This window comes from Mus caroli, chromosome 1 (assembly GCF_900094665.2).
Source record: "Mus caroli chromosome 1, CAROLI_EIJ_v1.1, whole genome shotgun sequence".
Classification (NCBI taxonomy): Eukaryota; Metazoa; Chordata; class Mammalia; order Rodentia; family Muridae; genus Mus; species Mus caroli.
The window spans coordinates 60,762,680-60,777,161 of NC_034570.1; the positions used below are offsets into that span (position 1 = coordinate 60,762,680).

At 41.5% G+C, this 14,482-nt stretch overlaps 1 pseudogene; it reads left to right on the forward strand.

The window, feature by feature from the left end:
* Positions 1-5,121: 5,121 nt before the first annotated feature.
* On the forward strand, positions 5,122-6,192 carry LOC110295373 (annotated as a pseudogene).
* The last annotated feature ends 8,290 nt before the right edge of the window (positions 6,193-14,482 follow it).

Sequence of the window (14,482 nt, forward strand, 5' to 3'; positions counted from 1 at the left end):
CTCACAACCATCTGTAACGGTGTTTAAAGACAGCTACAGTGTACTTACATATAAGAAAGAAAGAAAGAAAGAAAGAAAGAAAGAAAGAAAGAAAGAAAGAAAGAAAGACAACCAAACAAAAACTAATGGGTATAACTTTCTAAGTGACAAATCCAAGCAGAGAGGGTACTGCAATTATAGGATTGTCCAGTGTCACTCTCACGTTTGTTGCTCAGCTTGACATTTAATTAATGAGCATTTACATTTTATTATGACCATTAACTATCATATATAATTACTCACCATCATCATGATTGTATGTGTGTCTGTATGCATGTGTGTTTGTGCAATGCACGTTTGTGGGTGCAGCTTGCATGTAGATGTCAGAGGACAAACAACCTTGTGGAATTGAGGCTCTTCTACCACATTAATGTGGATTCTGAGTGTGGAATTCAGGTCGTCATGCTTGCACGACAGACACTAACCACTGAACAATCTCACCAGCCCTGTAAGTATTTACCAGGAAAGCAAAACAGTAGTTAGTTGGGAGTTTTAAGTGAACCTATTTACATGCAATATATGAATACATGATGTAGGCACATACATGTATGTAAATGCGTGTGTAAATACATTCTAATTATTACATGTAGTTGTGGCTAAAGACAGCAGTTTGTTGTGGGCTGATAAAAGTCTTCCCTATACTTTGTAACTAACAGATATTAAGACTCATAATATCAGGCCAGGCAGTGGAGGCACCCACCTTTCAGAAGCTAGCAGCAGTTGAGTCTTTGCAAGTTCAAGGCTAGCCTAGAGAGAGTTCCATTACATTTAGAGCTACAAACAAACAAACAAACAAACAGAAAACACAACAACAAAATAAAGCAAAACAAAACATCTCTCATACTTAGGTAACATCAAGAATTCTGCTGTTAATAACTGATCTACCACTAATTTGTCTCCTCAGCTCATTCATTGGATTGAATTACTGAATTATCTCACCAACACACATTCAGGAAAAGCTTTATTTTTTCTTCAGTTCTAGAATTGCTTGTGCATGATAGGCAAGCCCTCTACCACTGAACTACAGCTCAGGACAAACACTTTTTAAAAAATCACTCTAAATTAAATTATTTTTAAATTGGTACAAACAAACAAACAAAAACATGTATATGAATGAAGAACCCGGTATTGTTAAACACATCTATTTCTTAAATGTTCATCACTTCCTTATGCTGAAAATATTCAAAGTCCTCGTTTTAGTTTTGAGAGGTCTGAATGTTCCATCACTATCTGTGGTTGTCCTACTGTGTACCCACACACTAGGGCTTCTGACCTCTGTGCCTCCCAACTCCTAAGCTTCTGCATTCAAGTTTAATAAGATCCTCTCTCTGTCTCTGTCACTGTCTCTGGCCTTCTCTGTGTCTCTGTCTGCCTGCCTGCCTGCCTGCCTGTCTGTCTGTCTGTGTGTTTTTGAGACCAGACCTTGCCATGTAGCTTAGGCTAGCATTAAATTGCAATGATCTACTTGCTTTGATTCCTAAGTGCTGGAATAATAATCATATCTGAGTACTTAGCTCAGATCAACATATTTTATTTTTTAATACATAATTTATTTTTATTTATATTCATTGGTGCTTTGCCTGCATGTATGTCTGCTGTGAAGGTGTCAGAAGCCCTGGAACTGGAGTTACAATTAGATGTGAGCTGCCATGTGGGTGTTGGGAACCGAACTTGGGTCCTCTGTAAGAGCAGTGATCTATAACTGCTGAGCCATGTCTCCAGACCTAAGTTCAACTTATTTTGTATTCTTCTGTGAGACTACTCAGTGCTTGTCTTTCTGGCTTAAGAAGAGTATTTTAACAGTTCTTTTGTAGATGTGTGCTACTTACCACAGACTCTTGCATCACCTAAATTTAGACGTTGATACTCTTTTCTTACATGTAAGACAGTCACAAGGATCTAAAATTCTTTTTATTAAATTTATTTATTCACTTTACATCCCAATATCAGCCCCCCTGTCCTCTTTCAGCACTCCCTTATGCAGATCTTCCCCCATTCCTCCTTCTCCTTCTCCTTTGAGTCAAGTCACTGGGGGATTAAGTACATCTTCTTCCACTGAGGCCAGACAAGGCTGTCCATTTAGGGGATTCACAGGCAGGCAGGCAGGCAGGCAACAGATTCAGGGACAGCCCTGTTGTTGGGGTACCTGCATGAAGACCAAGCTGCTCATCTCCTACATATGTGCAGGGCCTGTACCCCCTCTTTTGGTGGTGGTTCAGTTTCTAAGAGCCCTTAAGGGTTCAGATTAGTTGACTCTGTTGGTCTTCCTGTGGAGTTCCTGTTCCGTTTGAGTCCCCCAATCCTTCCCTCAACTCTTCCGTAAGACTTCCCCAGCTCCATCTAATGCTTGGCTGTGGGTCTCTGCATCTCTTTCCATTGGCTGCTGGGTAGGACCTCTCAGAGGACAGTTATGCTAAGCTCCTGTCTGCAAGTGTATCACAGAGTATCACTAATAGTGTCAAAAACTGGTTCTTGCTTGTGACACGGCTCTCAATTTGAGCCAGCCATTTATTGACCATGGCCTCCTTCTCTGCTCTATCTTTGTCCCTGCACATCTTCTAGGCAGGATACGTTTGGGTTGAAGGTTTTGTGGGTAGGTTGGTGTCCTCTGTATCCCTCCACTAGGAGTCCTACCTGGCTACAGGAAGTATCCACTTCAGGATCCATATGCCCCACTGCTAGGAGTCTCAGCCAGAGTTGCCCCCAGCCCCGCCCTCCTGCACCCCTGCCCCAGACACCCTGTAGCTTCTCCCATCTCAGGTCTTTGGCACATCCTAGAGACTGCCCCCTTCCAATTTCTGGGGAATTTGATTTTTTTTCTAATTTAAATATATGGCTTCTAAATAATTATGATATGGTACAAATAATGTTGTTTATGCTATAATTACCACTTTTCTAAATAGCATAGAACTGCCCACTGGTTTGTTTTCCTTTGGGATTTTCTGCAGTAAATATGTTCTTTTAATTATGTTATCTATTAACAGTTTATAATAACTCTTTGTTTTTCAAAAAGCCCTTAAAATCTTGAAAGGGTTCATGGGCAAGCTTCACCTTTTTCAAGAAAAAAAAAAAAGATTATGTTTATATTCAAGTGAAGAACAGAAACAACAAATAAGTCTTTGTTTTGTTAACTCATCTAAACGGTTTGACATTAGTAACGGCAACAAATAATGACAGTTTCTAAACTAAAATCTTGAATGCACAAAATTGGAAATAGGGAGATCTTATTTTCATACTAAACAAAGGGTTTTGGGTGCTATACATTAAGTCCTTTTGTTACCAAATATATATCACAGATTTGTGGATTCATAGAGAATAATGTGTGGGTGTGAGTTTTTCTTCTTGAAATCATAGGTAAAGAGTTCCTCTTATAAACTGAAGGATATGTATCGTCATTCCTTCACTGTTTTATTAAGCTTGCCCATGTATCTGGGGTATTCCTTGACTACCCCAACCCCATCGCCCAGTTTAATTCAGAAGAGAACATGTATCAGACCCAAATCAAGGGCTAGTCTACAAATATCTGATAGGAACACCTTTAAGTCATCAGTGTTACCAAAAGTAAAGGAAGTGTGAGAAACTGACAGCCAGAGAGACATAAGGGAATTAGATGAAGACAGCTGATGTATCTCATTCAGCATGCTGGGGTAAAGGAGACATTAGTTTAAAAGCGATTGTACCAACACTGACTTGTTAACAGTAACACACATAGTACAAAGTGCTTTGCTGATAACCACTCACAGTGCCGGTGAGATGGCTCAGTGGTTAGTATTTGCCCTGCAAGCCTGATGACCTGGGTTCCAACCCTAGAATCCAAGTTAAGGAGGAACAAGAGAACAAACTCCAACAACTTATCCTCTGACATCTGCATGCAAGCTATGCCCACATATGTGCATCACACGCACACAGACACACACACACACACACAGGGATACATTATAGTAACACAAGGCACAGCTGGGCTGTGATGAAGTCAAGCAGACATGTATGCTCAAAACCCCAAAGGGAACCTACTAATATAAAGTATTCTGACTGGAGGAAATAATAAGATACAAGGGAACCCTCTAGATTTTATTCTTAACTCTTGTCTTAATTTATCCCCAAATAAAATGTGTGTGTGTGTGTGTGTGCACGAGTGTGTATGTGTGTGCGCGAGTGTGTATGGGACAATTCAGCCTAAAAGTTAATGAACACAGGAAGGGAGAGAGAACGGAAGATGTACATAATTTCCTTCTTACTTGGTAACTTTTCTTTGCATATTTGATTAGGTGTGATGTACATTTTAAGAACAGTTCTATTAGACCAATGTATGTTTGTCATCTAGTTATTAATAGTCACACACAGAAAGCACTTATGGAAAAATAATTTAGAGGCCTTTAGAAATTATGATGCTGGTTTAATTTAATATGGTAATCAGAATTAGACTGGAATCTCTCTATTGACCCATGTACGGGGCTATGTGACACCGACTTGTGAAGGGGGAAGGGGCAACAGCTGAGGATTCATGCTCTCAGTAGCAGCTGATGGACTGCCCAAATCTTCCAACTGTTCCTTATGTGTAACTGCACCATTTGCTGAGGATTTTTTTAGCTGCTTACTAAAGCTCAGGAGAATGACAGAAGACAGCAAAGGCACCGTGGCTTACCACATGGTTAAGCTCTGCCACATGCGAATCCTTTTCTAATGTGGTTCAGACAGAATACTGGTCTTCTGTTTGAAACTCTTGGGCTTAGGTCTTGAAGCAACCAGTGTTTTCCTTGATTTCTCTGGCTTATATAACAGCCTTGCACACATGGCTACTCACCATGTATGACAATAGCTGTAACATATATACTGCTCATGGTTTTAAGTTTGTCATATAGTATGCACCAGTAACGTGGTATTATAATCAAGTAATAGTAGGTGAATCAATTGGAGTTCATTCCTGTCCTCTTGGAAACCTGAAAAAAAAAAAACCATTGGAGAGAGGATAACTATGAGGTTCTGATAACACAGACTTAGAAAGACTGACTTCTTGTCAATAAAGGTAACTCTGAGTCCACCAAGGCTGGTTTAGACAGCCGCCAGTTCCAGCTGGTAGCCATGATGGCAGATCATGCTGATCTAGGGAAGTTTGTGAGACCTCAGAGAGCATGTATGCTGTGTTTTAAGCAGCAGAAAGCCATCACCAAGCAAATGGAGGAGTTGGTGGCCAAAGACGTGAAACTGAAGACATAGCTGGGCCATGATGAAGTGAGACTGGAGTTTGTGCTCAAACCCAACAAGGTTATAAGAGACTACATTGCATGGAGAATGGCAGTTATGGAGATGATGATGTTTGATGCCATCATCTGCTGCTTCAAATGCCATGGAGAGCAGGTGATGCCAAGCATATTTATGACTTGAAGGATCAACTGCTACCTCTTGTTTATGACCTAACTGTCCCTCTGCTCCATATTTGGCAATGAATAACTATTAAGCCCTATCACATATCTGAGGTATATTGCTAGGTTAACCCAACTATGATCCAAGGTCATTATAGTGAGTTCTGCTTTTGTAATTTTGACATTGCTGGCTAGTTCTTCTCTCTGATCCAGGACTCAAAATGTCAGAAGGAAAATATGCACGATCTGGGGTTCACTTCAGATAGGCAACTCCCTGGTCAAGGTAAAGGATCTGTGCATCCTAGATAGGGCATTTGCCATCTGTGGTATTCCTGATAGCAAGTTCTGTATCATATCTGTTCTCTAGTGGACAAGCTGGGTAAGATATCCTGGGAGGAAGGGAAGAATGGGATGGTGGAAGAAAAAATGGGATGGTAGAAGAAAGGCCTTGCACCTGAAGCAGCCAGCAGCATTGGGTACTATGTTCTGTAGCATCATGGGGTGTCCTAAACTGTTTCCAAATAAGCAGACCTTTGAGGGCTTGGAAGACCTAAAGTTGTTATTTGAGTACCTCACTCTGTTTGACATTGATGACAAACTCTCCTTTGACCTGAGCCTTCCTTAAGGGTTTGACTACATACTCTACTGGGATCATTGAGGTAGTGTTGCTAAAGACCCCAACCCAGGCAGAGAACAAGCCTTTAGGTGTGGACAGTATGATGATATAGCTGCTGGAGTACATAACAATGGGCTAGAAGACTTGGTTGACCCCAGAGGATGCAGGGTATGATGGACAAGGCTCATCTTTGGAGTTGGGGTGGTTTTCTCCATTATTGAACAAAAACTAGAGGCTTTGGAACAACCTGTGGTCTCAACCTGTGGGTCACAGCCCCTTTGAGGGTTGAACGACCCTTTCACAAGGGGTGCATATCAGATATCATGCCTATCAGATATTTACATTGCAATTCATAACAGTAGCCAAAGTACAGTTAAGAAGTAGCAATGAAAATAATTTTATGCTTTGGGGTTGCCACAGCATGAGGAGTTGTATTAAAGGGTTGCAGCATTAGGAAGGTTGAGAATCACTGCTTTGGAAGAAAGGGTATGGATCACAGAGACAAGGTGCTTCTGGTATCTGGACAGAGTAAGTAAGTATCTTCTTCAAGAGTGGGACTATTTAAGGAGTAAAGTCTTGAAGCAGAACTGTTGCTACTAGTCCTTTATACATTCTGGGAGCAAAGGTGTTGTTGGCTATAGAAATACTAGGTGTGGTGGTTTGAATAAGAAATGTTCCCCATTGCCTTGAATTTTAGAACACTTGGTCAAATTAATTTACATGTCTGATCTGTCTGCAGATGACAATTCCCATTTGGATCGAATCTATGTGAAAATCATGTCTTCTTATTGACTTTTTCCTGTAAATAGAGATCATGATTCAGAACATCCTAAGCTCTACTGGGCAAAATTTGTTAAACCACACACTATTCCAATCTCTATTTGTCTGCTCAGGAATAAGATCACATCTGTGATTGATCCAGATAATGATTATGTAGTTTGCACAGCCCAAGCTCAAAGCCACAGTGAGTGTTGAAGGGTTGAGTTGTTCCATATTAGAATATTGCCTAGGGAGAGCTGGATTGTTACTAAGTTTTGGTGTGATGGCTGGCAATTGTTTTTTACTTCAAGGAGACTTAATATAAAGCTAGATAAATGGAGAGGGTAATATCTAATGTCTGTTTTTTACTGAAAAATTCTATAGTGCTTTTAAAAAGTAGTTTCATTATTAACAGTCACCCATTGAAAGTGAATGCATTCTACCTCTTCCAATGCTCTAACAACTCCCAGGCAGGTATCATTTCCACCTTACAGACCAAAAAACTCAAGATACTCAAAACAGTACTGTCTTAGTCAGGGTTTCTATTCCTGCACAAACATCATGACCAAGAAGCAACTTGGGGAGGAAAGGGTTTATTCGGCTTACACTTCCATGCTGCTGTTCATCACCAAAGGAAGTCAGGACTGGAACTCAAGAAGGTCAGGGAGCAGGAGCTGATGCAGAGGCCATGGAGGGACNTTCTTTACTGGCTTGCCTCCTCTGGCTTGCTCAGCCTACTCTCTTATAAAACCCAAGACTACCAGCCCAGGGATGATCCCACCCACAAGGGGCCTTTCCCCCTTGATCACTAATTGAGAAAATGCCTTACAGTTGGATCTCATGGAGGCATTTCCTCAACTGAAGCTCCTTTCTCTGTGATAACTCCAGCTGTGTCAAGTTGACACAAAAATAGCCAGTACACAGTACTTTAGATACATACAGGAAAACCTGCTTGTGGACGTTGTACATCGTGGTGCGGAGCCTAGTGCGCACCACGATGTACAACGTCCACAAGCAGCTGGCTTGCCTCCTTTGGCTTGCTCAGCCTACTCTCTTATAAAACCCAAGACTACCAGCCCAGGGATGATCCCACCCACAAGGGGCCTTTCCCCCTTGATCACTAATTGAGAAAATGCCTTACAGTTGGATCTCATGGAGGCATTTCCTCAACTGAAGCTCCTTTCTCTGTGATAACTCCAGCTGTGTCAAGTTGACACAAAAATAGCCAGTACACAGTACTTTAGATACATACAGGAAAACAGTCAAAATTAGAAATAGAACCCATTTTCACTGCAATCCTGCTTGTGGACGTTGTACATCGTGGTGCGGAGCCTAGTGCGCACCACGATGTACAACGTCCACAAGCAGCTGGCTTGCCTCCTTTGGCTTGCTCAGCCTACTCTCTTATAAAACCCAAGACTACCAGCCCAGGGATGATCCCACCCACAAGGGGCCTTTCCCCCTTGATCACTAATTGAGAAAATGCCTTACAGTTGGATCTCATGGAGGCATTTCCTCAACTGAAGCTCCTTTCTCTGTGATAACTCCAGCTGTGTCAAGTTGACACAAAAATAGCCAGTACACAGTACTTTAGATACATACAGGAAAACAGTCAAAATTAGAAATAGAACCCATTTTCACTGCAATCCAAACCCTACGCTTTTAAATATTGCTTCCTATTGGCCAAAGGGATGTAATTGTGTGTGAAAATGTATGGGTATGATATGTTACTTATTCACTTATAATAGAATAGAATAACATGTTATCAGAATGGTACAGGTATTCAGTGGGTAAAAGCATTTCCTGCCAAGCATTATGATCCAAGAGATTGATCCTTCTATCCCATACAATAGAGAGAAGCCACCAACAAGTTGTTCTCTGACCTCTAGGTAAGTGTATATCCACATACACAATTTATATTAAAAAAACATGTCAGCTTATACATGATTAATAGGTTATCTTTCAGAGGAAATGGGGCTCAGGGAAGAAAAGGACTTATGGGATACTATGAGTATAAAGGGCAGGGGAGACCTTGGGTGTATTTGGAACCAGGATCTGGAAGAGCACACAATGACCAAATGATATATGCCAGACACTCATCATCCAGATAACATCATACATGTGATCAGTCACTGAAGAAATACTCACATGGAACTTAAAAAAAAAAAAAAAAACTCCAAACGATGGCCAACAAGGCTGAGCTTTCTCCATCCTCCACCTCTGTCTAAGCTCCCATTGCTCTCTCTGTTGGTCATGCTGCATTTGTCCTTACCTTTCCATCCAGACCTGCTGCTGCTGTACCTGGGATATTCTCCTGTGTACTGTAAATGTCAATTTTACTTCCTCAGATGAAGTAATGAGATGAGAGATGTACTAAAGCTATGTAAATATATGGCTTGGACTGAGCCCAGAGCATTTCTTTCTCTGTATTAACTCTTCCTAGACTTAAGCCTGGAAGCTTCTAGCCTCAATAAAAATGTAATCTTCCAAGTTGACTGATTGAATCTGACTTTTCTTGGCTTCTGACTGAATTGCTCTGCCTGGCCTCAAACTAACTCTGGCAACCTATTCTATTTTTCTGGCTCCTTCTCTTTCTCTGGGTAGTTTTGCCTTCACTTGTGGTTAGCTTGTTCTCTCTGTTACCTATCTATGTAAAACTTCCATAGACTCCCACCACCCACCACATACCATTTTTCTTTCTTACTGCTTTTAAGAAGCCTCTCTTCTGCTCTTCTCCTGAGAGTTGGGAGTATCCTATCTCTGACTCATTCTGTCAAATCTTTCTCTGGTTCATCACTTTGTCTGCCCCTCAACTTAGACATCACTTTCAAACATGATTTCTTCTATAAACTAACCTTATTTTCATTTTTAGGGATTAAAGATATATAATAATGGTGTATCTGTATTTTAGCCAGAGCATACTCTAATCAAGGGTGTGTCTGCATTCTGGCTGGATCATATCTTTGGATATGATCCCATGCTAGAGCAGCCATGTTGGTGGGTTAAAATTCCTCTACCTGTGGTCCCTTGGTAGCTGCCATCTCAGATCATTTAGATTTTAATCCATATGTGACATCTTTAGATAGATTTTTATCTTAATTTAAGCATTCTCCCAGTGTGTCATTTTTAGTACAGGAATTGTACTTATGGTTTTTATAATTTTCAGTGTTTTATCTATTTGTTTCCTGATAAATTTAGGAAATTGGTTCTATGGTACCTGGAACTCCTCTGTCAGGTCTCTGTGGGATCTCTAGTTCCCAACATATAATGATGTCAAAGCAGCTATTTTTATTTCTTCTATAAAGTAGATAAACAAATGTTACAGGATTCAGCATTTATTATAGTTAAACTGCTTGGGACATGTGCCACTTTCCAAATTTCAGCACTTAGAAGAATTGGAATATCTAGCCCAGAGGCTTTTGATGAATATATAATCAACTATTAGAACCCAGTCTTCAGCCTTATTTACAGAAGGAAACTGATTTACCTCCCAGAAAGAGAAAAGGGAGGCTTAAAAGTAATTTCAGTTACACAGTCTCACTATAAAGAGAACAGTCTTTAGCTGCTCTTAACAGAGACCAACAATGGTGAGTGAAAGGGTGTTCAGTTAAAAATAAAACGTATTAGCTGAGGAATGAAGATCTACCCAAAGTGTTCTGAAATGTCAAATATTTCTGTTTAAGAATAGGTGGGTGCTTAACCATTGACTTGATAAAGAATTGGATGGGTTAATACATACAGGTTTGTGTGTTTTGTTTTTTATTTGCACGGCTTTTATCACTAAGTCTTTAAGCAATGTTGTTTTTTTAACACTCAATAAATTCAATCCCTGGGTAAATTGGAGAAGGGTGTTATTTTTCTCCTTTTGCTCTTACAGTTACCTTGTTAAGGGTCATGCCACATCCAGGGCATAGATCCCATCTGACTGGGACGGGTGCTGAGGAATGCTATCTTGTGGAGGAGATCGTAAGCCCTGTGGTACTGGAGTCAGCCTGATTCTTGGCATGATCCGCTGCTGCTTTTCTTGGAGGCGGGGTGTAGTATTTCTTAAGGAAGGACATTCATAGTGATTAAAATTGCTCAGAGCTTGCTTCATTGTGTAATTCTGGTACTGTAGTATGTAATTCTGGCAAGAAGGGAGTAAGAAAGGGACAGAAAATCCCAGACAGTGGCATGGAAGGGCACATAGTATCCTTGGGTGCCACATCAAGAGAGGGGACTGTGGCAATAAGAGGGTCCCAATTGGTCAGACTCTTGGACAGTAGTCCTTGGTTATCACATCCTACTAAGGAGACTGAAGAGCACACATTCCGAGGACAGTGCCTGCCCGTGAACTTGCTATTATTCCATATTTTTAGACAAGTTCTAAGAACCAACTGCCAAATGGAGCTTTTGAAAGTGAGATTGTTCTTCTGAAAATTAGACTGAAAAATATCCCCCAGAACAAAAAGATGACAACATATTAAACATACATCTACTCTAAAAACCAACAATTCCATTTTTAGGTTTATGTATGTTCTACAAAATATGCACATAGATGCATATAAATGTATATACACACCCATGGCAACATTATTCAGTGTAGTATATAACTGAACCCCATCAAAATGTCCACCTGGAGTAGTATGTATGGATAATGCATGGCATATTCATATAGTGGGATACTCTATGGTAATGGAGAAATGACAAGCAGCTGAGACAATGTAGGACAGTGGCACATAGTGTTGAGTTAAACATTCATAAACCCCAACAGATCCTGAATGATTCTATTTGCATAAAATTGAAAACCAATGAAAAGTTATAGAGGAATTTTAACTCAGCAATATGGCTACTCTGGCTGGAATACAGACTTTCCTTTGATCTCAGGAGACAGAGGCAAGCAGATATCTGAGTTCAAGACCAGCCTGGTTCAGAGCAAGTTCCAGGTACAGAAAAGTTTGGGTCCAGCTGTGGTTGTATGAGCCTTTAATCCCAGTATGCAGGAGTCAGTACAGTCAGTCAGTGCTGTTGAGTCAGTGAGTTGAGAGGCAGTATAGTGGAGATGAGTTTGTGGCAGTGCAGTTGGTGGAGTTCAGAGGTAGTTTTACAGAGACAGGTTGCAGAGAGACAAGATAGACATCGATGAAGAAAGAATGAGCCAGAGAATGAGAAGAAACCAGAAGATTAGAATAGATTGCCAGACTTAGTTCAAGGCCAAGCAGAACAATTCAGTGAGAAGCTAAGAGAAGTCAGATTGAACAAGTCAGCTTGGAGAGGAGTTTGGGCCAGAACAGCTGAGCTGAATCAACTATCCAGAGTTTAGAAAGAGCTAGAAAGGATGAGCTTATTCAGCAGTAAGCTTCTGAGATGACAATTACAACAGGTAAATAAAAGTTACTTTTACAAGAAGTAACTGATGACCTTAGAAGACAGGAAGGAAAGAAGGATGGATATAATGAAAGGAAATAAAACTTAAGACCTGTGATTCATGTAATGTATATCAAATAGCCCAAAGAGTTGTTTGTGAGCTTTGAAACCTGGGGCTGAGAACAGCAGAACAGGCCAGGACATGCCTGGGCAGGCCCGTTGTTAAATGTCCTGACTGGCCTGGTGCCTCCCTATCTCCCGCCCTTCTGACAGTCTGTTGATGTTTAAATGGACCAATCATGTGAAACCACGCCAATTCCTCCCCCAGCCCCACCCCTTTTCTATAAAAGTCCCTAGCTTCCAAGCCTCAGGGTCGAAACCACTGTCTCCTGTGTGAGATATGTTTCGAACCGGAGCTCCGCCATTATGGCTCCACCATGTGGTCAACACCTCTGTCTCCTGAGGGAGATATGTATTGGCCCGGAGCTCTGTCATTAAACTACCTCATGCTTTTACATCAAGATGGTCATTTGTTCGTGATTCTTGGGTGCATGCTGAACGGGAATTGAGTGGGGGTTTCCCCACTAGGTTCTTTCAATACAAATTAGGGTTAGGATTAGGGTTGAGGTATGAAGGTGCTTTTAGGGACTGGTAGTGATACTCCACTTAGTGATAATTCATCAGGCCTTATCCCTAAGAACTTAGCACATTTCCCAAATGTTATAATATAGTTTAGTAAAATGTTCAGTAAATTTAAGAAGTAATGCTTCCTTCAGAGGTAAACAAGACCATGAATGGAATCAGTAGGGATCCCGGGTAGGGGGCAGGGGAGGGGCATGGCATTGTTTCCAGCTTGCATGGGAACTTCAGAGAGCATGAGTGTGACTGTCTTCATTTTGAGAACAAACACATGTGTAGGGATGTGTAGCACGAGAATGGAACGTTTGAATTTTCTTGTCGTCAAAGAGTTTTCTAAATCTGGCCCAGGAAAGTTCCCATGTCTCTCTTCATGACTTCAGGAGTTCTTGCTATGGGAATTTTCTGGAACTGTTATGTCCCGATTCTGCTGGAAACCCAGGAGAGCTCAAGGAATGTAAAGCCTGCTGCAATTTTGCATAAGAGTCCTTTATTATGAGTCTCGACCCAGATCACAAAACTTCCCACAGCGTAGGTGAGGAGTGTGACCACGAGCTTGGGTGTTTTGGCACTTATATACAGCATAGTTAGAAATTCTTCGAATGCTTAGGGTAAAGGGGAGGGAAGGCAGGTGAGGTAAGTCATCATTCAGACAGGATACCATTTGGTAGGATGGAATCTCAAGGCTGGGGTGGTGGTGGTGGAGATTCTTCCAACCTAAAGATTATCTTCTATGGGGCTATCAGGAACTAGTTTTATGGCCAGCCGTAACTGTCTGTGACTTCTGATTACCTTTCTTCTAATATTTAAACGTGGGACCCTAATCTCCTTTTTCCAAGGACAGGCACCAGCTGCACCTGGGAAGAGCCCAGCCAGTTATCAGGGAGAGTGCTAGTCTCCACTAGCACTACTGCTAGTCCACTGGAGCTGGGAAGTTTTGTCATTTGTCTCACTAAAGCTGGCACCCATGGCTCCTTGAGTCCTGTCAGAGTGGCCAGGGAGTGGGGAAAGAATCTCCGAATTTGCTATGGGGAGGTGTGTGTGTGTGTGTGTGTGTGTGTGTGTGTGTGTGTGTGTGTAGCAGGGGTGAAAGCTCAGAGGCAAGCTGCCTGTGCGTGCCCCACTGTGCTTGTTGTGGGAGAGAGCCTAGGGGGAAGGGAAAGTGCAGAAGCAAGCCACTTGTGCACATGGCCTCAGTTCTTGTGTCAGGGAAGGGAATGGCACAGAGGGTGCCAATGTGGCTGTAAACCTGGCACCTGGATTTAAAACACATGAAACACCTATGACCTTGAATTTGGAACTACAGCTTGAGGTCAAGCTCCTTAGCTGGCCTTGTACAATTTTTTTGGGTTTGTTTTGTTTTTAAATTAAAAAACTTTGGGCTCTTCTGACAGGAAGTTGAGACTTCGAAGACCAGGAAGAAGGCAAAGTGGAACGGCAAAGTCCTTTTTTCAGCTGTTAATGAGACCTGTGTAGTCAAGAGTAAATATGCACATTGATTCTTGTCAATTGAGATTCTTTACAGTGGGAAAACACCCTCTACCATGGAGGTGAGTCCCCTGGGAATGCTTCATGTTGCACTTCTTCAAATGAACAGACAACGCCTCTTCCACGGTGTGTCTTCTCAATACAAACATCCCAAGTTTGTATTGAGATTCTCCTTGGTGTCCTTTGTCAGTTAGGACCCTTGTAGCTCCAATGCTCTTCACCCGTGCGTCTCAGC